At 41.6% G+C, this 25,088-nt stretch overlaps 1 protein-coding gene across 3 annotated transcripts in view; it reads left to right on the top strand.

Annotated features, from left to right (window-relative positions):
- Positions 1-25,088, top strand: part of CMSS1 (cms1 ribosomal small subunit homolog) — a 372,794-nt gene that overhangs the window by 309,793 nt on the left and 37,913 nt on the right. The window lies entirely within an intron of this gene.

Genomic DNA, 25,088 nt, shown 5'->3' on the forward strand with positions numbered 1-25,088 from the left:
GAGCTGCTCCCATGCCCCGAGGACAGGGGTATGGTGTCCAGCCTTGTCTTAGGTAAAGTAGAATCTTTATTTGGGTCCAAAATGTTAAGAGCCTTGATGCTTTGATGCCAGATGTTATAACCGCACAGACAGTGGGGAGCCACCAGAAGCATTTTAGCAGAAAATCACGGTCAGAGAGGTATAGTGGGAAACCTTCAGGATTTGGATCTGGAAGGGCTCTGTGTGGGACTCCGGGATGTTTCTCCTGAAAAGAAGCTCAGTGCTCATCTAATTTTAGCCTCATGTTTTATTCATGAAAATTGTGTAACTCAGGTTTAAATTTCACACCCCGCGTTGCCCTCTACTTGACATGAAGCCTTAAAGAAGCCACTACGTCACAGATTCCCCAGAGTCATTCCTGGGTTTAAACAAGGTTGTCCCTGTGACCTGAGGGGACCACTAATGTCACCTCTGTGCACTTGACTGATGAAAGATGCTAGGACCTCTGCGGGGCGGAGAATGAGGAATGGGGAGGCGGCCCCAGCGTGGGGGCCGGGCAGGGTACCTTACAAGTGCAGTTATTTCAGCCCTGCCGGGAGAAGCTGGGGAGGCGGCTGCAGCGTGGTGTCAAGTGAGCTGCCTGAGGTGGGACCAGATCCCAAACAGCAGCTAGGGAATGGGGAGGAGGAGACAGGGAAAGACAGGATCTGTGCAAGGAAGCCGAACCTCATCCAAATAACTAGGTGTTGAGGGCTGTAGTCCGAGCAGAAAAACCAAATACGCTGAGGAAACCAAGGAGAAAATTTTATCCGAAGGAAGGGCTGGACCGATCAGGAGGTGATTGGAAAAAGTCTGCTCTACATCCAGTGGACGAGGAGCTGGGGCCACTGCAGGCCCTCCGGGGAGCGTCCCCAGGCAGGAAGGCCATTCTAGGCTCCCTTTCTAGTATGGCCAGACCAGTCGTGGTTCTTACGCGCCAAAGAGCCAGACAGAACAGTCCTGATATTATTTTCTAGTCACTGGGCAGAGTTGGGGAGGAAGTCCTGCTACCTAGGGTCCTTCTGAGTTTCCAGGCAGCTCCGTGGTTCAGCATCCCAGGCCAGGGCCACATGGCAGGATGACAAGGACATTCCACTCGGACCCGCTTCTTAGCAGCTTCCCAGGAGTGCCTTGTACCATCACCACCCTTACTGTTCCGGGCCTGACTCTGAGGTTCTTTTGTCATGTTTCTTGAGGAACACTGTGCTGCATGCATAATAGCAGCTCTGCTTTCAACCACAAGTATCTCTGAATCAGAAAGGGCTAATCCCCTCTTATTCAAACTGTATTGTCTGCCAAACCTGGTGCTATAAAGCAATCATTTTGAAACTTTCTAATTGTAGCCATAAGTTAGGTCTCCATTCTTTTCGCCTCTTAAGTTCAGTGAGGGTGGTCCTGGTTAAAATGAATACATGAAAAACCTCAAACAAATCCAAGATTTGCAGTAGTATAGCAGTATTTATGGTAGTAAAAACATAAAAAGATGACCCTCTTCTATTGTTTTTTCCGGTTTACTATTTGCAATTATATTCACTTCATTTGTCCATTCGACAATTACTTATTGCCTTTCTGCTGTGTCCAGAGACTATCTTGAACCCTGCAAGTATAACAGACAGACACACACAAAAAAACAGATGTTATTGGCTCCTGCCATCTTGGAATTTAAAGTCATGGTTGGATCAAATCAATAAATCAGGTAATGACAACTTGCAGTAGTGCTATGGGAGAAAATAAGAGAAAATTGAGGCAGAGGAGAGGGCCCACTTTGGATGTCAGAGGAGACCTCTGAAGAGGTGACATTGAAGCTAGACCTGAGTATTGTGAAGGAGCCAGACCAGGAGGAGCAGTCCAGGTGTGAGAACAAGAAGCATAAATGCTCCAAGGCGAAAAGGGGGTTGGCATGTTCCAGGAACCTCAGGAGGTCAGTGTGACTGGGGTGCAGTGGACCATGGAGGAGACCAAGGGAGGCAGAAGGGGTAAGTGGAGGCCAGGCATGGCAGGGCCTGTGGTTTGTGGTATGGAATATGGATGTAATTCTACGTGTAAAAGCAAACTTCTGTGGAGTTTTAAACTGGAAGATTGTATAGTCCTGTTTATGTTTTCAAAAGGTCTTTCTGGCTTTCATGTATAGAATAGAAGGGGTCAAAGTGGTTAGTGGGGGATCAGGCAAGGTACTGCTGGGTCACGCTCTGGGGTTTTCCGGAGGGTAGTGACCTGAGATCCCATGGACTCTAGACAATATCATTCATTTTTCTCCAATATGCTTTTCCTCCAAACACCCAAGCCATTTCTTTCTTTGCCTAGAGGTTCACAGATGAAAAGATGCCAGAAGCACTGTCTTTTAGGTGAGTCAAACAGTCAGATAGATGAGCTATTCAGGTAGGGTTCTTGACCTAGCACTGTTTTATAGGAATCCTCCATGTCATTTTCACTTTGCAGGTCAGTTAAATTCATACCAACTTTCCCCTGTTCTTCAGCTTTGTTCCCAGCATGCACAAAGTATTCAGTAAATGTTTTGTCTGTTAGATTGATTTGACTTGGATTCCCAGTAGTGTGAGTAGAGTGAGAATTAGAAAGGCCGATGTGGTCCTCTTTACTTCCTCTCTGGAGATGGTGTATCACTAGGGTGACAGGTCTCTTAACGAGTTAGTATTGTCAGTCTGTGGTGAATACCATTCAGGGTGAAAGAAAATGACTCCTCTAAAATAAAAGGTGCTGTGTACGTGTAAAGTTTTTTAAGAGCATCTGGTTAGAATTTAATATGACTGAAAAGCATGGCTGTTTTCTTCATGTTTCAGTTACCCAAATATGGCTAAAAGTGTGCTTTGGAGATTTTCCAAAATAAAAACTCTTGAGGTGAGAGAAATTTCAGCCCCAACAATAACTTGAAAATTGGAAGTTGGAATAGCAACTGTTTTTTCAACTGTCTTAACTCTGTCACCAACACTATGATGATTTGATTACATGTGACAAGTCTGGTTTCTGGCCATTAAACTGCACACTTCAGCTATAGGCATCAGTCTTTCCCTTCTTTTCTTTCACCGTGTGTTGATTTAGGGGCAGAAACGAGAACGATGGGAGAAAGAAAGAGGTTGGGGAACTCTGGCCTTCCCATCAGCCCCCAGGTCACACAGCTGGTGACCTTGACTCTCTCAGCAGCCTCATGATTCAGGGCCAGCAGCAAACCAGTCATGGGGTAGATGTCTCCTTTCCGTCCACCATTGTTATTTAGGTGCCACTAGCTTGTTTGAATATCAGGGACATCCCGTAAGAGGAGAAACATCCCCAGATGGCAGAATGCCCCCTGGTAGCAGTGTGGGAAGGGAGGGGACAGCACTCGTCAGCAAGGTCATAGACATAAAGCTCTTGGTGCAATGCCTGGCCCAGAGCAGTCAGAGAGCGTAGGGTGACAGCACCTGCTGACGCCATTATTTTTATTATTGATGAGTCTCACGTGGTCAGGTTCCAGCTTTCTGATCCTGTTTCTACTGTTTGTTCTGCACCCTCATCAACCCCTCGGGCAGCTGTGTGACACCTCCTTTAAGGAAGGGCTGTTGTCCTAATTTACTCCCTGTATTTGAGTCATTCCTGTTCATGCTACTCTCATTAATCCAACGTTTCCATCCGGAGAGTGCGTTCCTTTTTACTGCCACTCTGAATGTCTTTATTGGGGGAAATACGTCTTCAGAAGTCAAAAGATACATACATCCACCATTCCATTCCCACCTGGCTCCCTCCTCTTTGCCTTACAAAGGGTGGTTTTGTTAGCATCTCAGCTCTGGGCTTCTTGCAACAGAATACTGTTTCTTCAGGCATCTTATCCACTGGCTAAAGAGTTCCTTGATCTCAAGTGCCTCATTTTGCTGGAAAGGGAAGAGCATGACACATCTGATCTCTCACTTTAGAAAGGAAGGTAAATTGTTTCAGTTAGGGACCTGGGAGACACATCTATTTGTCAAAGAAAGGAGCTGCTCTTTCTCTGAATGTCTGCTTCCTTCCCTCTGCCCCCAAGCCCACACTTGGAAGTTGTGGCTGGGCATCTTGCTCAACGAAATAAATATTGGGTCAAGTAATTAGCAGGCAGAATTACATTTGGGGTGTAACCTGACTCTAATCGCTGACCTCAGAGAATTAATTTCATATGACATAGCACCTTCATGCTGGCTTAGAAGTTTCCACTCATCTTTGCCTTTCATCCAGATTGCTTTTTCTATTTCTGGGCTTGTCGTGTCAATGAGTCAGGTGGCTCCAGACTCTTCTTGTGTATGCAAGGGATATTCCAGACCTGGATTTATTTTTCTGCATACATAAGTTATAGAAAGGAAAAACTCTGTGCTTGTTCCTTGTCATAAAAGTAAGGGAAACTGGATGGTTGAGTGAAGAAAGTATAAAATAACCAATAGAAATAAAACCTGGCCTTGGGACCTGAAGGCACAAGATGCCAGTATAGAAACTGGCAGTCCCGCATAGTCATCATTAGAAACGTAAGAATTAAAAAGGTCATGTTAATATTTGCCACCAAGTGCTAATCATGAAGTTAAAATAATTTACAAAATAAGATGAACTATCACTACGAAGACCTACTTATTCCTGTAGCCTGGTAGGTAAGTGGGTTTTTTTTTTTTTTCCTGTCTCTTTCCCTTAGCAGGTATGGAAATAGTCACCCTGCCTGTCTCCCTTGGTCCTAAAGCTGTTTCAACAACTAATGAGTTCACTGGGGTCTCACCTGCTTTGGTTTCTGTAAATAGAATTTGCTACAGGAGTTCAGAGAGATGGTCTGAGCTTCTCATGTTCTTTAAAACATGACATGGTGGTTTCTCTTGTGTGAAAATCAGAATTACCTTTTAAAGCCTAGTTGTGTGCATGCTTAGTCAGTCAATCGTGTCTGACTCTTTGTGACCTCATGGACTATAGCCCACCAGGCTCCTCCATCCATGGAATTCTCCAGGCAAGAATACTGGAGTGGCTAGCCATTCCCTTCTCCAGGGGATCTTGCTGACCCAGGGATCAATCCCAGGTCTCCCACATTGCAGGCAGATTCTTTACCATCTAAGCCACCAGGTAAGCCCCCTAAGGCCTAGTTCAAAGCTGTTAAATTATAAAGGAAGTTGCTATGCATTTTGGCTTGTGTTGTAATTAAGAACCCAAAGCCATATTTCTAAGGAATTGATTGTTCTGCTGCTGCTATTAGTTTTTAGCCAGTGGCCACTCTGAATAGTGTTATGGTTTCCTTTTTTCACATTGACAACTAGAAACTTAGAGTCCAGTTTGTGCCCTATCAGTAACAAATATATATGTCATTATAACATCTTTAGTGTAACTCTTGGATTGATTTCGGTTCTAATACTTATTTTTCTTTCATATTCACTCCCACTTTTATACTATCTTTTTTTTTTCCTTTTTGTAACCTTGTAAGCTGCCTTGAAGAGAAGGAAATGGCAACCCACTTCAGTACTCTTGTCTGGAAGATACCATGGATGAAGGAGCCTGGTAGGCTGCAGTCCATGGGATCGCAAAGAGTCGGACACAACTGAGCAACTTCACTCACTCAAGTTGCCTTGAATCCTTTCTAGAATAAGATGGCCCATAGTTAACTCAAATAGCTAGATATTTTTTTAAACTGAAAGAAGGAAGTTAGGAAGGAAGAGAACTAAGGAAAAAAAGAAGGAAAGCAGGCAAACCATGCAAGTATTAGCAGTTTAACCTCCTTAAGCCTCAGTTTCCTCATCTGCCCTCCAGCATTTTCTTGGGCCTCAAAATTATTTTTAGATAACGAATGTAAACACACTTGATAGGTTACAGAGCTCTTGAAGCTTTATTGTGATTATTTTAAATCCATTATCAATTAAGGCAATTCTCCAATGCCAGTGCCAAGCCCTCTCAGTCTTCATCTCCACCCAGAAGGTGGTGCTTCTTAGGAAGTGTCTACTCTGAGATCAGAGCCTTCTTGGGATTCCTTACAGCAGAGAACCATAATCCTTGAAGCACCACAGAGGCAATATCCTCTCTTCAAGGATGTCTCTCACACCCCGAGCCTGACAGAGTTCCATAGCTCAGATGGGCCAGGGGCCAGGACCATCTATATCACCAAGCCTGGAAAATAGCTGATCAACAAATCCACTTACCTTAGGATCTCAGACTCTGCACAGAATTCCCCAGTCCCATCCCCTCCACTCCACACATGTTCCCATGTAGATTTGCAGATTCCAAAGATATCCCATCTCCCATTTAAAGACTTATAGAGCGATCATCTTGTTGCTGACCCAGTCCCCAAATTAGAACCTCTTGGCGGGGGAATATTTGTAGAATGGTGAGAAGGGCATGGAGACAGCCTTTCGTGATCACTGCTTAACCATCATTACTAATGATATTAAAAATAGTTCTCAAGGGAATTGAGGCAGGGGGAAAAAATACTGAGAACCACGGTTCAAATGATGCATCCTTGTGAGAGGCCTGTTATCTCTGTAAAGCAGATTCTGGGCAAGTAAAAGCTTCCATTAGGTCCCATCAGTGTCATAATCAAGGCCAGGCTTCTCAGGGTGGGGAACAGGAAGCAGCGCACAGCTGAGGATGAGAGTGAAAGCTGGAGCTGGGCTATCTGTGTGGGAAGGCTAACGGGCAAGAACCCTGCGTAGAGCCCTGCACCTCGCCAAACCCCGGTTCTGAAAACTGGAGATGGTTGTGGTTAAATTTAACTGTCCACATAAAGTGCTTAGCACTAGTGTGCTAGAGGGTGGCGGAGGGAAGGGGGTGGTCTTTATGGTCCGGGCCCAGCCCTCCTTTACAGCTTCATGTCCCCTGAGTGCACCTCACCCAGAAGGACATACCCCACCCTCATATCTGTGACTTTGCACATGTCATCATGGAAGGCCGTTCTTTTCCTGGTCTTTGCATTGAGCATTTCCTACTCTTTCTTCAGCATCCCGATGAGATTCACTTCTTTCTGAAGGCCTTCCCGTAACACATCCTTAACCCAGCAGAATGCAGGGTTCTGACCTCCTTGCCCTCCTACTGCTGCATACTCTGCACTTGCATTTTATGTTTGTCGTGAGATTTACTATTGGCTATTATATTTATTTCATTAAGAAATCAAAAGGAACTCTAATTTGCCTTGAAAAGAAAGTGATAACATATAGTAGACAGGTTGTTAATGTTTTCTTTTTACAACTTTAAACAATTATAAATTCTGTGTTGTGAAAGAGAAGTCAAGATAGCTAAATGCCTATTTTTTACTGAGGTGTGTAATTTACGTATATTAAGGTTCAGTTTTGACCCAGAGCATTTCAGTCACACCTGAAGTTCCCTGAGCTCCCTTCCCAGTCAATACCTGCCCCACCCTCACCCTCCCTACCAAAGCCAACCCCGATCTGATTTCTGCCATCCCATTTTAATGTCGCCTACTCTAGAAGTTTATATAAATGAACTCAAGCAGGCTGTGTTTCATTTATCCTATTTCTTTCATTCAACTTTCACTACATGCTTTCGGAGATTCATCTCCCTTGTTGCATTTATCAATAGTCCATTTCTTTTATTGCTCATTAGCGTTCCATCATACAAATATACCAGAGTTTATTTATCTCTTCTCCTTTTGTTGAACATCTATTATGTTTTCTCATCTTATTTTTTAAGTGGTTGTACAGTAAGATTATCCTTTTTTTCTTCTGACATACAGGTCTGTGAATCTTAACATGCTTACAGACATGTTATGACCATCACCACAATCAGTATGCAAATAGTCCTGTCACCTTAGAAAACTCCCTGGTGCTCCCTTTATAGTCCTACCCTCCTCCCACCCCAAATCCCTAACCACATTGCATTTTAATTGCTTATACACATGTCTGTTGTTCTCACTGTACTATCAACTTCACAGAGTAAGGATCCTACCTTATTCCTCTTGCCTCATCTGTGCTTAGCATAGTACCTGGTACATAAGCAGGTGCCTATTAATTACTTGAAGGATGAATGAATTAATGTCCATGTAGCCACATATGAGGGCTTCATAGCTCAGTTGGTAAAGAATCCACCTGCAATGCAGGACCCCAGTTCGATTCCTGGGTCAAGAAAATCTGCTGGAGAAGGGATAGGCTACCCACTCCAGTATTCCTGGGCTTCCCTTGTGGCTCAGCTGGTAAAGAATCCACCTGCAATCCACCTGGGTTCAATCCCTGGGTTGGGAAGACCACCTGGAGGAGGGAAAGGCTACCCACTCCAGTATTCTGGCCTGGAGAATTCCATGGAGTATACAGTCCATGGGGTTGCAAGAGTTGAACACGACTGAACAGCTTTCACAGCCACATAATGAATCCTCTCATAATTCTTAAGAGGCAAGAGTAAATAGAAAGCTGAAGAAAATCAATATTAACTCTGTTCTTTTTAAGAAAATCTTTAGGTCCTTTTTTCATAGCAATAATAATTTTATAATTTTACAAAATTCTAAAGAGTGCTGCCTGGTAATTGGCCACTTGAGAGAATATGTTGAGTCACACAAATGAGTAATCACCCCTAAAAGGAGTTCAACAAATGTTTGATTATACTGAAAATATTGCTACAGGTTAAGTTTAAACATGGACATTAAAAGGAAACAGTTAAACATGCTTCTTTGTCTATTACCTATCTGAGGGTATTTCAGAAGTCTAAAATTCTTCCCAGAGCCTTTAATATATTTTCCAGGTATTCTTAGGTCTCTAGGTATTCTCTGCACTGTATTTAGAGAAGCTCAGTATTCACACTATTACTTGTGACTCAAGTTTTGGTTTCCTTATTTTCCACTAAACCAGTGTCACCTTTATCTAAAATTTATTTTACTAAAGTCATTATTATTGCAAGTGATACCTGGTTCCTCCAGCCAGTTGTCTTCCCTGGAGTATATTCAGTTCTTTTCAGCTTAAGCTTTGCTTTTCTTTTTTTCCCTCCAGTGTTTATTGGTGTTTCCTTTTTCATTAATCACAGTGCTGAAATGACTCTGTATATATCCTTCTAATACTCTTAATTTTACCCACCACGACATTATCTCTTACAAACTGAGCCCTTTGCCAGCTCCATGTCACATTTCTTTAAGCAAATAAATTTTTTCCATATGCTTACCATATACCCCTGAGCCCTGTAGCCTATTCCTTTTTAAGGCAGAAATGGGGAAACAGCTGTTTCTCAATTCCTATAAAGTGTGTCCTGTTTTATAGATCATGCTGGACAGCTCTGTTTTGATGTCTGCAATATTACTTGGTCCTTGAAATTACGAATTTCCTGGACCTGAGTTTCCCTTTCACATTTGGGAAAGAAAGATTAATTCTAGTAGGCATTTCAGTGTGTTATACAGGCCATGAGGTCTTCTCTGTCGTTTGTTTTGGTAGCTACTGAAGGGTCCATGTGGAAGAAGTGCCTTCTTCCTCACAGCACAATAAAGTTTCTAACTGTTAAGATTGATAGTACACGCTCATCTCACGCAGTGTTTTCAGTAGACGGTGATTTACTGTAGCAGCCAGATGCTACGCTGCATTCAGAGCATGCAAGGCTGGAAGGACACTGGGCTCTTGGGTAGCCCGCAGTCCAGAAGGGGGTACAGACACTGCGTGATGAGTAGTCTAAGTAAGGGATACCTGAGCTGTAGCAGCTACTTAGAGGAAGAGTTGAAAAACTCTGGTCCGTTTTCTGACTGCCTGTTTCTATGTACAAAGTTTTGTTGTAACAAAGTCATGCCCATTCATTTACATGTCTTCAGTGAATGTTTATATGATTCAATGTGTAGTTTTGACAGAGACTGTAGAGTCCACACGCCTAAAATATTAACTATCTGATCCTCTAATAAAAATTTTTCCAACCCCTGGCTTAGAAGAAGGAACACCGAAAAAGTGTATGGTCACCAAAGAATAGGGTAAGTGGAGGACACCTCAGAGAATGCCAGCACTTTACGAGATAGATGAAAGAAGAGAGAGCAAGAAGTGATGCATTGAGAACCAAAGCATAGTGTGCCAGGACACAAAGGAGAAAAGGGTATCAAAAAGTTGAGGGTAACATCAGTGCCAGATTCCCCAAGGCAGTCAGGTAAGATGATGGTTATAATGACCATTTCCTGAGAATTTACTTGTGTGGTAGACTGTGCACCAAGAAATTTACGTTTATCATGTCAGGACTGTGCATCAAGCAATTTACATTTATTGTGTCCAGACTCCTTGTAATACCCCTGTAAGGTTGGCTCTATCAGTATTCCCATTTTATGGATGAAGAAATTAAGGCACAGAATGAGCAAGTAACTTTGCCAAAGTCACACAGCTTTAAAATGCAGAGGTATTGTTTTAATCTGGGCAGCCTGATTCTAGAGAGCCTGTCTTTTTAATCCCTGTCCCCTGTTAATTTGACAATTAAGGAATCATTGATGTCCTTAGCAAGAGTAACGTCAGTGGCATGATGGAAGTGGACAGTGTATCAGTCGCTCAGCCATGTCTGGCCCTTTGCAACCCCAAATACTCTAGCCCCTCAGTCTCTGTCCGTGGAATTCTCCAGGCAAAAATCCTGGGGTGCTTTGCCTTCTCCAGGGGATCCTCCCAACCCAGGGCTCGAACCCGAGTCTTCCACATTGCAGGCGGATTCTTTACCAGCTGAGCCACCAGGGAAGCCCGATGGAAGTGAAGATAGCTTCAAATAGCTAACAATAATATCTGCCATGAGCTATGCGTTGTCCTAAGAGTTTTACACTAATTCATTTAACCTCTTATCAACCTCATCTTACACATAAGGAAATCACGGCACAGGAAGGTGAATTAGCTTACCCACAGCCGAACAGCTGTGGAGTGACAGAGGTGTGGTGTCAGATTCTGGAGAGAAGCAGCTCAGCCTCTGTCCCTGCGTTCTGACTGACCTCCATCACCCATGGCGCTTTCTTCCTCCACCAGAGGTTTTGGCCTGAATCTGGTGCTCCCTGTTTTGTTACTCCCTGCACCCCAATGTTTTAGCCACTTAGAAAACTTTTTAAAAAGCTCAGTATGTCTTTTAAAATAACATGATGGTGTGGTACCTATAGAAGACTCACATGCAGATCAACAGAACCAGACCCAAGAATGTGTATGATTTGTGTTTTGATTAAATGAAAGTGCTAGAATAAGATGATGAGAGAAAAAAGAATCCTTCAGTAAGAGGTTAGGACAACTGATTAAATATGTGAAAAGATAATACATTTAGAGCTTTACTTTATATTATACAACAAAATCTATATAGGATTTAAGTTAAATGTTTAAAAAAGGATCAAATAATTTTTTTAAACTAAATAAAAGTATCTACTTTAGGGTGAACTTTGCAAAGCATAATTGCAATGAAGAAAGGTGACATATTTGATCTCATTACAACTGATAGCATCTCTAGGTCAAAAATAATTTTAAAAGTTAAGAGATAAAACAACTTCTTAAGTTAACCTTAACATTAAATGATTTATACAAATCTTTCAAAAATTTGTATTTTGTATTTCAAATACTAAGATTTATACAAAGAAAACATTAAAAGCCTTCTTGACAAGTGAACAGAGGTGAAGACCAGTCTATTCCTATAAGATATACACAAAGCTAATAAAAAGAGCAAAATACTCTCTCTTGGTCATGTCAAATGAATGCAAATTAGAATACAGTATCATTTTTATCTCTTAGCAATGTCCAAAAGTTGAGTATTTGCTGTAGTGTGATGCAAAAAGTGTTTTTATACATGTTGATGACTTTAAAATTGACCCCACACCATCTGAAAAACAGTTTAGAAGTTGTTAAAACCCTTAAGAAACGTGCATACTTTTTCACAATGTGATTTCTCTTCTAGAATTCTGCTCTAGTCATAAATGCATAAAAGTTATAAAAATGTCTATTACAGTAAATTTACAAAAGCAATGTTTAGAAATAATATAACTAATGATAGAAGAACAAATTAAATATACTGTAAGTAAGCAATAGTTTGTCATATAGCCATTAAAAATATTTTTCAGTACTACTGACGTGGGAAAATGCTCATGATATAATATTAAAAGATAAAGTATTTGTATACAACATGTAGTTCCAGATGTATATGTATATGTATTTGTTTGTGTTAAATCGCTTCAGTCCTGTCCGATTCTTTGTGACCCCATGGACTATAGCCCGCCAGCCTCCTCTGTCCATGGGATTCTCCAGGCAAAAATACTGGAGTGGATAGCCATTCCCTTCTCCAAGGGATCTTCCCAATCCAGGAATCAAACCCAGGTCTCCAGCATTACAGGCAGATTCTTTACCATCTGAGCCACCAGGGAAGCCCCATATATATACATACATATACTCATATATTGGAGAAGGGAACGGCAACCCACTCCAGTATTCTTGCCTGGAAAATCCCATGGACAGAGGATCCTGGAGGGTGGGCTATAATCCTTGGGGTCACAAAGAGTTGGACATGACTGAGCGACTAACACATACTCATGTGTGTGTGTATACACACACACACACACACACACACACACACACATATGTATAGTATATATATACATGGGCTTCCTAGGTGGCACTAGTGGTAAAGAACCCACCTGGCAATGCAGGAGACTTAAGAAACGCAGGTTCAATCCCTGGGTCGGGAAGATCCCCTGGAGAAGGGCATGGCAACCCACTCCCAGAATTCTTGCCTCGAGAATCCCCATGGACCAAGGAACCTGTCAGGCTACATACAGTTCATGGGGTCACAAAGAATCAGACCCGACTGAAGTGACTTAGCACGCATGCACACATACTCATATACACAGAGACAGAACTAAAAGTAGAAGTTATTGTATCACAATTATAAGAATGTATCTCTTATTATAGAAGGACTATCTTTTTATGGTGGTGCCAGATTTTTCTTTTTACTTTTATGTATTTTCTGAACTCTCTATGATTAGCATGTATGACTTTATATCAAGGAATTAGGTTTAAAAAATATTTTAATGATGACCCCATCAAAATGATAGCATAGGGTTGACAAATCAAGTCCTATTTTAATCTCTTATTTATTTACCCCATTTGACTGAGATTTATCCCACACTATCGTGGAAGACCTCAGAGTTACAGTTCTGGGAGATCATTCCCAACACAAACCCCTCTCGGTATATTTCCCATGTAGCTGGTAATTAGTTGATAAGTAGCTTCCCCTGTGGCTCAGCTTGTAAAGAATCCACCTGCAATGTGGGGGACCTGGGTTCGATCCCTGGGTTGGGAAGATCCCCTGGAGAAGGAAGAGGCTACCCAGTCCAGTGTTCTTGCCTGGAGAATTTCATGGACTGTACAGTCCACAAGGTTGCTAAGAGTTGGACACGACGGAGCAACTTTCACTAACATCCTTAAGCCCAGTTTGCCTGCAGGAAGCTTTAAAGTACCTTTAAAGCAATAAAGTACCTTTTCCTAAGGTATACAAAAAGGCAGTTAAGATCTGGTTTTCCATTGAGAAAGCTGGGCAAGAAGGTTAAGGATCCTGGAGCAGGCAGGGCATGTGAACATTAATTACCCCCACCTTTCACAATTCACAGGAAGCACATTAACAGCCTACATGAAGTCATCTAGTAGGTAGTTGAAGTCTCCCTGAAGGCTTAGGGCAGTCGTAACAGAAACAGTGTGCTTTTCCCTTGAACATTTCTCCTCTTGGGCTCATACTTTTTCACAAGGGTGAATGGATAGCAGGTCTAACTGCAGCCTCATAGGGCTTCTCCTTATGAAATTTCTGTTCAGGGGACATGACGTAACTCACATAATCATGTAACAGGCCACGTTCCCCTATATTTTTTTTAATGTTACCCTATACCTCTGTACTTCAACATTTCACCTCACTCTGGAAATTTTGACTTGTCCAGGCCATGCAGCGTTCTTAATAGAAACTGGCCTGAACCAGAAGAGAATCATAAGTCATAGCAACATGACTTCATCATTGCATAAACGGGAAGACTGTGGCATAAAATGAATGATTAGCCCAAGATCACAAAAATTGGAACTAGAAACTGAGACTTCTAGAACTTCCCTTTTCACTCGTCTATGCTGGAACTTCCCAAAAGGTGTGCAGAGAGTGCTGTTCTGGGAGCTGTTGACAGTTGTGCTGCAAAGAGCAGAGTTGGGGGGTCACATAAGCCCCAGGGTGATCTCATTTCCGCCCTCACACTTGGAGAGCAGTAGTGGGTATTAACACATTAAAGGATCCCTGCAATAGGACAGATGCTAAATCAGATGGGATGTGGGAAGGGCAAGCATAAACGAGGAATACCCTCGCTAAGTCAGGATGTATTTTCTCCCAAGCCAAAGTACAGGGTGGAAGCAGGGGTGGTGGGGGAGAGCTGCTCACAGGTTCTTTGTGTGTGTGTTTTGGAGGAGAGGAGCTTGTCACCAGACCAGCAGCTTCCGCCTCAGTTAGATGCTGCTGCTGCTGCTGCTGCTAAGTCATTTCAGTCGTGTCCAACTCTGCGACCCTATGAACTGCAGCCCACCAGGCTCCTCTGTCCATGGGGTTCTCTAGGCAAGAATACTGGAGTGGGCTGCCATTTCCTTCTCCAGTCAGATGAGTGTTACTCAAATGTAAGAACATATGTTATTGTTAAACTGGGCTCTGCTTACAAAGGCCTGTGATTCCGGTACCCAGCTTAATGACGGGTACCACCTGAGAGACGCCCAGTTCTCTCTCTAAGTCAGAGGCGCAGCAGTGTTGCATAATGCGCACCCGTGCTGTCGCTCCAGTCACGTCCGACTCTTTGACACCCTGTGGGGTGCAGCCCACCAGGCGCCTCTGTCCATGGGATTCTCCAGGCAAGAATACTGGAGTGGGTTGCCATGCCCTCCTCCAGGGGATCTTTCCGACTCGGGGATCGAACCCTCATCCCTGTGTCTCCTGCATTGGCAAGCAGATTCTCTACAGGAGCACCACCTGGGAAGCCCATATTGCATAACGGTTAAGAGCAAACTGAATAAAAACCAATTCGATCCAAATCCTGGTATGTTCTCTCATTAACCTTGGGCAAGTGCTTCCATCTCCACCTCTGTAAAACAGATTATATTAATAGTAACAGTACCCATGTCGTAAGACTGACGTGTGAATTAAATGAGTTAATATGTGTAAAGCATTTAGAACACTGTTGTGCTCAAAATAAGGACTGTGTTGTTATCATTAGGTTCCACGGCACCCCCAGTTTGGGCATTAAAGGTTCTTTTTTGCTGCCACTGCAGCCAGGCTTAAGTGTGAGCATTTACACAAGAGATCAGGCTCTTGTGGCTTTGGGTGTTTTACCCCTTTATGAGGAGCCTGTCCTGTATGTTTTTGTTTGTTTTGCTATTTAGTTAAGTGTGGTTTGTTTTTTTTTTTTCCTTTCTTCCAGTTTTATTGAGATCTAATTTTTAAAATAAGGTCTTTATTATTATGCAAACCAGAGCAACATGAGGCAAGTCATTATCCAGGTTGGGTGACTTGGAGACTGGAAAAATCTGTCACAAGTATCCTGTGAGTCCAACCATGTCCATAAAAAAGTAAACCTTTTCTGCCATCAAGACACAGCTCAGGCCTTCTTGGCTAAAGATGGATCATGTCCACACCTTTTCCAGGCAGAGAGGTGGACACCCATTATGGCTCTGTGTAAGTTTCGGGTATATGACGTACTGATCTGACTTACGTACATCGTGAAATGATTACCACAGTAAGTTTAGTGAGCATCTGTCATCTCATATTGTTGTTTAGTTGCTCAGTCATGCCCAACTCTTTGCGACTCCATGGACTGTAGCCCACCAGGCTCTTCTGTCCTTGGGATTCTCTAGGCAAGAATACTGGAGTGGGCTGCCATTCCCTTCTCCAGGGGATCTTCCTGACCCAGGGATTGAGCCTGCATCTCCTGCACTGCAGATGAATTCTTTACCACTAAGCCACCAGGGAAGCTCATCATCTCATATAGATATAAACTGAAAGAAACAGAATTTTTTTTCCTAATGATGAGAACTCTTCCGATTTACTCTCTTGACGACTTTCATATATAACATACAGAAGTGTTAAATAATCATGTCATACATTTCATCCCTAATACTTGTTTATTGTTAACTGGAAGTTCGTATCTTTTGGCCACCTTCATCCAGTTCTCTCTCCCACCACCCCCTCCTTCAGATGACCACAAAGCTGATCTCTTTTTCTGTGTGTTTGTTTTTTGAAGTATAATTGGGCTTCCCTGGTGGCTCAGATGGTAAAGAGTCCACCTGCAATGCAAGAGTCCCGGGTTCAATCCCTGAGTCAGGAAGATGCCCTGGAGAAGGGAATGGCTACCTACTCCAGTATTCTTGCCTGCAGAATTCAATGAACAGAGGAGCCTAGCGAGCTACAGTCCAGGGGGGTCATAAACAGTCAGACACGACTGAGCAACTAACACTTTCACTTTTCCCTGACCTGTAACATTATGTTAGCTGCCAGTCCACAACATAGTGATTACATAGTTCTATACATTACAATGTGTAATTTATAGTTACAAGTAACTGGCAGCAAATTGTGTAGTGTTTCAGATTCCCATAGAAGGTGAAATATTTTTCTTTGGTCACGTATTTTTGAGGGGATGTTATTGGTCTTAGTACTTTACCTTCTTTCAGAGTTTTAAAATGACAACAGTTTAGAGTTGTGCCATCTAACTTTAAAGTTTTCTGTGGAAACTGGAAACATATTTTATAAAGAAAGTATGGAACTGTTGCTAGGGACATCTTCAGAAAATAGGAACTTTATAGGAACATTATTGGCTGTAGCAGTTGCCACTGGAAATAGCAAAATTTAATGGGAAAAGGGATTCCCCACCCCATTCCCCCTTCCAGTTCGCAATTCGAGGAAAAGTTCTGATGGGAAGAACTCACTCACAGGGGACTTACATTCAGAAGCGTTTGTTTTGTCGAATCTTTTGGAGCAAGGAAGAGAACATCTTAAAGAGCCTGAGAGCTGGAAAAGGTGAATCATGCCCAGTTTCTTGTTGCATATGCAAATGAAAAAGAAACAGATGGTACCTCAGAAAAATGAAACAAAATCAGAGAGGCATATGCCATGCTAATGTAAAGTCTAATGCACCACCAGTAGGCTACAGAAGACTCTGAGTGGTCCAGTGTCCCTGTATCCAAGGTGGGGACTCTGCGGTCAGAAAAGGCCAGGAGGCCAAGCATTGAACCTGCCCAGGCTTCTCAGAGCAGCACTTCCATACAGCCAGGTGCCCTGGATCGGGCTCGATAGACTTGGCCTAGGGTTTGTTATTCCTCCTGCTGCTGATCATGTAATTCTTCGTTTGCATGCTGGATCCTGTTCTTTTCTCAGCATTTTCTTTAACCAGCGAAAGTTGCAGCTCTTTGCTACATTATAGCCCTAAAATATTCTTGTTTCTGTTTTTGGAAGGTCTCTACATGGGGTGGCGGTGGGGGGTGGGGGAACATGACTTGTGTTGAATTTCAGAAGGTGGGACTAAGATTTTGTTAGAGAAGGAGAAATGACAAGAGATAAAGGGAGAAGCAGGCGTTCTGCATACCAAGAGTCAATGAGAGGTCCACTTGCAGGTGTCGGATTCTTTTCTGGCAGGGACTCATTGATTGTAAGCCCTTACCTTTTGGCATACCTGTAGTAATTATTTTGGATGAAACTGCCTTCACTGCATGACTGTTAGTGCACGTGGAGTCAGAATTGAGAGCCCTCTTCTCTCATTGGCTACATTTCTCACTGTTTCTCCCTTTCCCCTCCCCCCCCCCTCCCCTCCCGCCTCCCACATCCTCTGCGCGCCCTTCCCCCTGCCCTGTGTTATTTGCTTTGGGCCTTCACTGAGTTCATTTTTCACAGGGTCCTGTTCTTTGGATGTGGGAATTGTGTTCCTTCTCAGTGATGCTGGTGGGAGTCCCTTAATGAGCTGGGAACACGGTTCTTAACGAGTAGTTCCCAGCTTGGCCTCGCCTGGCCAAATAAAACATTCTGGTTCCTAGGGATGAGTAATTTTAGCAAAACACTCTGGACTGTTGAACTACAGCTGTGTCTCCAACATGAGTTTTCAATGTGTGTAGTTAGATTTCCCAGAGAACAGCTGACCACCTCTAGAAATACAGAACACCCCTCCCCAAATTAGTGAATTTGAACTAAATTAAACGAGATGGATTTTTTAAACAAGATGGGTCCCTACATGATGATAAAAGGAAGAATCAACCAACAGGCACTTGTAACAGTTCTCCTTGCATATATCTAATATACCTATAAGATGTGTAACTAAAAACTGATAGAATTACTAGAAAACATGAAGAAATTCAAAATAAGAGTGGAAGATGTTAATATACATGTCAGTAATTGCCACTTGAGCTGCCAGGGAAGCCCAGCTGATAAAACATAGAAATTCATAAACATATAGAAGATTTGAAAAACATAATTAAGTCTATCCATAATTATGTATAGAACTGTGCCCTAGCAATTAGATACTGCATATTCTATTTTGAAAATTTTGTAATGGATTGTGTATGGAGGCAGATGGTTACTTATGTGGTGATGATTTCATAATGTATGCAAATATCAAACTACTATGTAATCTACCTGAAATCAATATGATATTGTATGTCAACTATTTAAAATATATATATATATATGTTAGATAAATATTTATCTACTAGGTCAGGAGCTGGCAAACTATGACCCATAGACCAAATCCAACCTGGATGTATTTTTGTTAATAAAGTTTGTTAGAAAACAGCCACACCCAATCTGATTTTGCATAATAGCAGAATCCAGTAATTACTGACAGAGACCTTATTGCTCTGCAAATCCTACAGTTATTTTCTGTGTGGCCCTAAAAACCTAAAAAGTGCACTGATCCCTGTGCTAGAAAATAAAACAAGTCTTTTATTAAAAAGTCTTATTAAATAAATCTTTTATTAAAAAATGCAGGCCATTTTTCCAACCACAATATAACAAAAAGGTAACTTTTGAAAAATCTGTTTGGAAATGTAACAATACACTTCTAAATAACTCATCAGTCAAAGAAAGTCATTATAGAGTCTTTAAAAATATTTAGAATTAAATAATGATGAAAATGCTATAATATTAAAGTGTATGGTATTCAGATTAAGTTATAAAGCATTAAGAAAATATATGGACTTCCCCGATGGCTCAAGAGGTAAAGAATCCACCTGCAATGCAGAAGACAGAGAAGGCAACGGTTCGGTCCCTGGTCGGGAAGACCCCCTGGAGAAGGACATGGCACCCCCTCCAGTATCCTTGTTTGAGAAATCCCATGGACAGAACAGCCTGATGGGTTACGGCCCAAAGGGTCGCCAAGAGTTGCACACAACTGAACGGCTAAGCACACACACAAGAAATTTTATATCCTTAATGCTTACATCAGATGGAGAAAAACGGTGGGCTAAACATCCAGCTACAAAAAGTAAGAACTCAATAGAGTGTACTTAAAGTGAAGAATCTTAATTAGTGCGCTAGAAATCAAAGAAGCAATAGAAAGCATAATAAAGAACCTAGTTTTTTTTTTTAAGAAATATGTCTCCAAGATAGAACAAGAAAAACAAGTTGCAAATAAAAAATGAAAGAAAAGAAAAAAGAAAACATATCTGCATAGAATGATCACCCCTCTCCAATAAATTTTAAAAGTAAAACAACAAGTTACCTGGAAAAACATTATTTACCAAAATGGAGTAAAAAAATGAAACATCTAAGTGATTATATAACCATTAGAAATTGAAGCATTTGTTAAAACATACCCACAAAAAGAATATTACACTCTGCTTCTTTTACTAACAGATTTTACCAAATATCAATAAACAAGTCATCTTAACTATATACAAATATTTCAGAGAATAGAAAGTGAGGAGACATTCCCAACTCTTTTATGAAGTTAAAAAAAGTGAAAGTGTTAGTCGCTCAGTCATGTCTGACTCTTTGCAACCCCGTGGACTGTAGCCTACCAGGCTCCTCTGTTCATGGAATCCTCCTGGCAAGAATACTAGAGGGTAGCCATTCTCTTCTCCAGGGGTCTTCCCCACCCAGGGATTGAACCCACGTCTCCTGCTTGCAGGCAGATTTTTTACCATCTGCGCCACCAGGGAAGCCCTTTTATGAAGCTAATATAGCCTCAATACTTAAACCAGACAAAAACAATACTAGGAAGGAAAATTATGTAAATAAATGTCTAAAATAAAATGGTAGCCAAAATATAACCAACATTATTAAAAAAGAAATATATCTTGACAAATTGGGATTTATCCTAGGAATAGCAAGAATGATTTATTTAACATTAGACAACATATTTTTACAGTTTTCCACATTAACAGATTATAGGAGAAGCCTATATGATCATCTCAGTAAATGCAAAAACAAAAAGCATTGCATTAAGCTTAACACCTATTCATGATTTTAAAATAAAAGGACAAACAGACCTCTCAGCAACCAGAATAGAAGGAAACGTCATTTAGCTAAACATTTAGCTGTAAGCACCATCTTCTCATGCAAGGGTAGTATGAGGGTTAAGCTTGTGGACTCAGACATTAGAAAGTTAGCTTCTATCATTATTTTTTAAAATTGGGCTTATTGAGGAATAATTTACATAGTAAATAACTTACATAGTAAAATTAGCCCATTTTTGTGTATGATTCCATGAGTTTTTTGTAATGCAGCCCACTCCAGTATTCTTGTCTGGAGAATCCCATAGACAGAGGAGCCTGGCAGGCTACAGTCCATAGGGTCACAAAGCCTCAGACGCAACTGAGCACATATTGAATGACTGACAGTTGTGTGACCACTACCACAATTAAGACATAGAATGTTTCCAACAGCCCCAGAAGTTTCCCATCTCCAGTCCCCAGTAACTGTTGATCTGTTTTTTATTCCTATAGTTCTGCCTTCCCCAGTACCACACATTATATAGCCGTTTGATTCTGGCTTCTTTTGCTTAGCGTCATGCTTTTGAAACTTACCAGGTTGTGTGTTTCAGTAATTTATTCTGCTGAGAAAATTTGAGAACCATAGGAGAGTTAAGCAGGTCTATAGCTAGGGCAGATCTAGTTTTTTGTGAGGCATAAAGCTTATGCAGTGTGGCGGGGTGAGGCCTCTTAGGAAAAGAATACAAAATTACAGATACCAAATAAGTTATGAAAGAAATTGTTATAACAGGACTGTTATAAACACAAGAATTCTGAAAAGTTTTATTTTATTCATTTTCATTAGATAAGAAAAAACTGTGTTTTTTTTTTTAAACTGTAAAATGCTTTGTCTAATATATTCCTATATGAGAGACTTTCCATTTTGAACACACAAAACGAGAACCTAATTTTCAGCTTACAGTTTTACATTTTTGATGATTAGAAGAATTTTCCACTGACTAGTTTCTGGTTTCGTTCATCCCAAATCTGCTTTCTCCTCCACTTCCTGCATTGTTCCAAGGAAGGAAGCTACAAGTGTGTTTGTGTTACAATCCACAGCTTCTCGCCCTGCACACTTTGTGTCAGATGTCTGGTAAGTTGGCATAGGGTGGCAGGAATATTCCTGGAAACATTCCTACACCAGGACAGCTAGCAGCAGTTTAACTATAGGCTTTATGATTATGAACCTTATTATAAGGTTATAATATTTCATTAAACTCAGAGTCTGTCCAATCATCTCCTTCTAATTGGATCCCCAGAATGCTCACTCCAGCTCCAACATCACTCGGTAGGAGAGCGACAGAGATGAGTTCTGAGTGGAAATAGACAGCGGTCTATTGTACTTATTTTAATCCCCATATATCTTTCTTTTGCTAATTTTTAAAGAAAAGTTAACTATGAGCCACTGCCAGTACTCTCCCTAGGGCCTTGAAGGAGTCCATGCAAGCAAATACTTAGAAGCTTACAGAAGTTGCTGAGAAATTGGATTTCTGATACTTCTCATAAAGAGGACAAAGACAGGGATTGAAGGAAAAAGATATGTGCAACTTTTAATTTTAGCTTTTTGCTCTTTTCGCCTGGGGTTGAAAAAGAACAGTGTACTTGACTCCACTTCTGGAAGAATTTAACGAATCCCATCTGGTCGTGTCCTCTTTTCTTTTCTTTTTTTTTGATGTGGCCCCTCCGGGAGTTGGAAACAAGACGGCCCCGTCGTGGTGACTCCACGCCGTGGGCTGAATCAGCTGCTAGAACTGAGTGGCACGGTCCTGGCTTCAGTTCCTCAAACGCCGGCAGTCCTGGAGGGATCCAGCGGCTGGAGCCAGGCTGGCTAGATTGGGTCCCCATGCTGTTCTTGTCATACTTTAATGGAAATCACAGAACTAGCATCTTTACTTCAGAAAAGTAGTTTTCTTTTTGCAACTGAAAAGCATCACAGGCTAAAGAAACAGTTTATTCAACCTTTGTCTGATATTAATATCTGATATATATAAATATGATGTTAATATAAGCTGATATTAATATAATTAATAGAGTATAATGTATTAATATAACCCCTGCTATTTTATCAATATATATTACATTTCATCCATCATTTTGCTTTTAGCTATACTGTTATATTTGAAATAAGTTTCTTATAAATAGCACATAGCTGCATGCATGCTCAGTCATGTCCAACTCTGCAACCCCATGGACTATAGCCTGGCTGGCTCCTCTGTCCATGGAATATTCTAGGCAAGGATACTGGAGTGGGTTGCCATTTCCTACTCCAGGGGATCTTGACCCAGGAACTGAACCTGTATCTCCTGCGTTACAGTCAGATTCTTTACCCCTGAGCCATCTGGGAAGCCCCAGCATATAGTTAGGTCATGTGCTTTAATCCGCTTTGTCAGTCTCTGCCTTTAAATTGGTGTGTTTAGATCATTTAAATTTATATAATTATTGATATGTTGGGATTCAAATCTGTCACTTTATTTCATCTTTTCTGTTTATTTGCTATTTCTTGTTTATCTTCTCTGCCTTCTTGTGAGTTACTTGAACTTTTTAGAATTCTGTTTTGATTTGTCTTAATATTTTTGAGTGTACCTCTTTGTATAGCCTTTTTAGCGGTTGCTAAGACACTCGTGTGGGGGTTGGCCTCATTACCACTGGGCAGTTTGGAGAGTCCTGATTCTCTACTAGGCTTTCTCTGACCCTAGTCGGGAAGAGGTGCCTTCGTTACTACCAGTAGGAGGTGTAAGTCCAGGCTCACAACATGTCCACTGAACTGCACTGGAGGTGGTGGGGCTAGAGAGCAGGGGTTTCCCACCACCCTTCAGGGACAAAAATCTCTTCAGGAGTTCAGTCCCTACTTGACCACTTCTGACCACCACCCTGACGGAAGGTGGAAGAGAAGTCGGGATGCCTCATTACAGCCAGACAAAGGTGGAAGCTTTGGTTCCCCTCTCAGCCTTTGCTGGTGTAGGCAGGGTCACAGCTTTTCCCTTGTGTTTGGCTGGAATAAGTAGTTGTTATCTAAAGGTTTTCAGTCTTGGTAGGCTGTCCTTTTCCTGGTCATTTTGTTAAATAGAGCATACATTTATTTGCTGGGACTCTTTTTTCTGCTCTCACTTAGCATTTCCAAGTTACTAGCTTCTTTAGCTCCAAGTCTGAGATAATGAGCTAAAAGAAAACCTACTGAGCTCACCACTGTGTTGTTCCCGTGGGCCTCCAGATCCCTAGCCCGTCTGACTTCTTCTCTCAACCTTTCAGAGATTTCCTCTGTTTGTTTTATGTATAATGTTCAGGGTTTTTTGCTGTAACTTAACAGGAGGAATAGGGGAAAATATGACTACTACTGCTTTCTTCCCAGAAACAGTTCTATAAATACTTTTAATGCCAACTTAATCATTCATTTAAAAAGCCCTGTTAATCTTCTACCTGCTACTGCTTCATTGGGTAGAGTCCTTTTTTTCACTCTACACAGTTATTAGGCAAGATTCTCCTGAAAAACAGAAGCAATAGGGAAATAGATATTTTTGCTACATATCTATCTATATTTATTGTTCTCTCTCTTTGTCTCTCTGTCGTGTGTGTGTGTGTGTGTGTGTGTGTGTGTGTGTGTGTGTGTGTGTGTGTGTGGAAAGGAGTTAGCTCATGCAGTTATGGAGGCTGTCAAGCCCCAAGATCAGCACTGGGGACGACAAGCTGGCCGTCCTGGAGAGCCAATGGTTTAGTTGCAATTCTAGTCAGAAGGCTTTGAGAACAGGAGAGCTGATGGTATAGTTCCAGCTCATTGGCCTGCAGGCTCCAGATCCAGGAACAGCCAAATGTTTCAAGTCCAAAGGCAGAACAAATTATCTTACTCAGGGTGGGTCATACTTTTAGCTCTATCCCAGCCATACCTGATTGGCTATACCCTTCCACAGAAGGAGGGCAATCTGCATTATTCCAGTCCACCCATTCAGTGTTATCTCAACCAGAAACACCTACAGAGAAACATCTAGGGTAATGTTTGACCAAGTATCTGGACCACCCTGTGGCCCAGTCAAGTTGATACATAAAACTAACCATCTCAGGACTACCGGACTAGTTAATCTGTACCTAAATATGAATTCTGACCAGTATTACTCAAGACTCACGTTTTGGGCTTGGAGATATACAGAAAAACTCAAAGGGAGTGAGTGAAGTCTTTCAAAGATTCAAAAATGTGTTCAGAGAGAACAGCCACTAAAATCTGAAAGACAGGATAGCATTATGGGAAGTAAAAAACTCATGGTTGCCATGTTTCCTTAAAAGAGCTTTTTAAACAGAAAAATTGTTAAAAACTTTTATTATTAAAAACTTTTTTCCTGATTCTTAGGATAAGAATTTACTTTTTCCAGTGTTGAAAGATTTTATAAATTTAAAATAAGAATTCCTCTTGATGTATAATCCTTTTGTCACGTTCTCTTTCGTTAGCGCTGGGGCCAGCACACAGGTGTTGAGAGGTGGCTGGGTCTCAGTACAGGCAGCATCGCTTATGGGGGAAGACTTTGGACTCAGAGAGATCTGGGTCCCCAGGTGTGTGACCTAGGGCAAATTACCTTATCCCTCCAAGCAACAACTTTTCCACCTGAAAATGGAGAGTAACTCAGTGTGTGTTCCTTAATTAAACAGTCTCAGTTTTAGATCTGAATAATCTTCATTTGTGTAGTTTTATAAGTAACGCTGCCACCTTGGTTCTTCAATCGC

Source organism: Cervus elaphus, chromosome 31 (genome assembly GCF_910594005.1).
Source record: "Cervus elaphus chromosome 31, mCerEla1.1, whole genome shotgun sequence".
NCBI classification, from domain to species: Eukaryota; Metazoa; Chordata; class Mammalia; order Artiodactyla; family Cervidae; genus Cervus; species Cervus elaphus.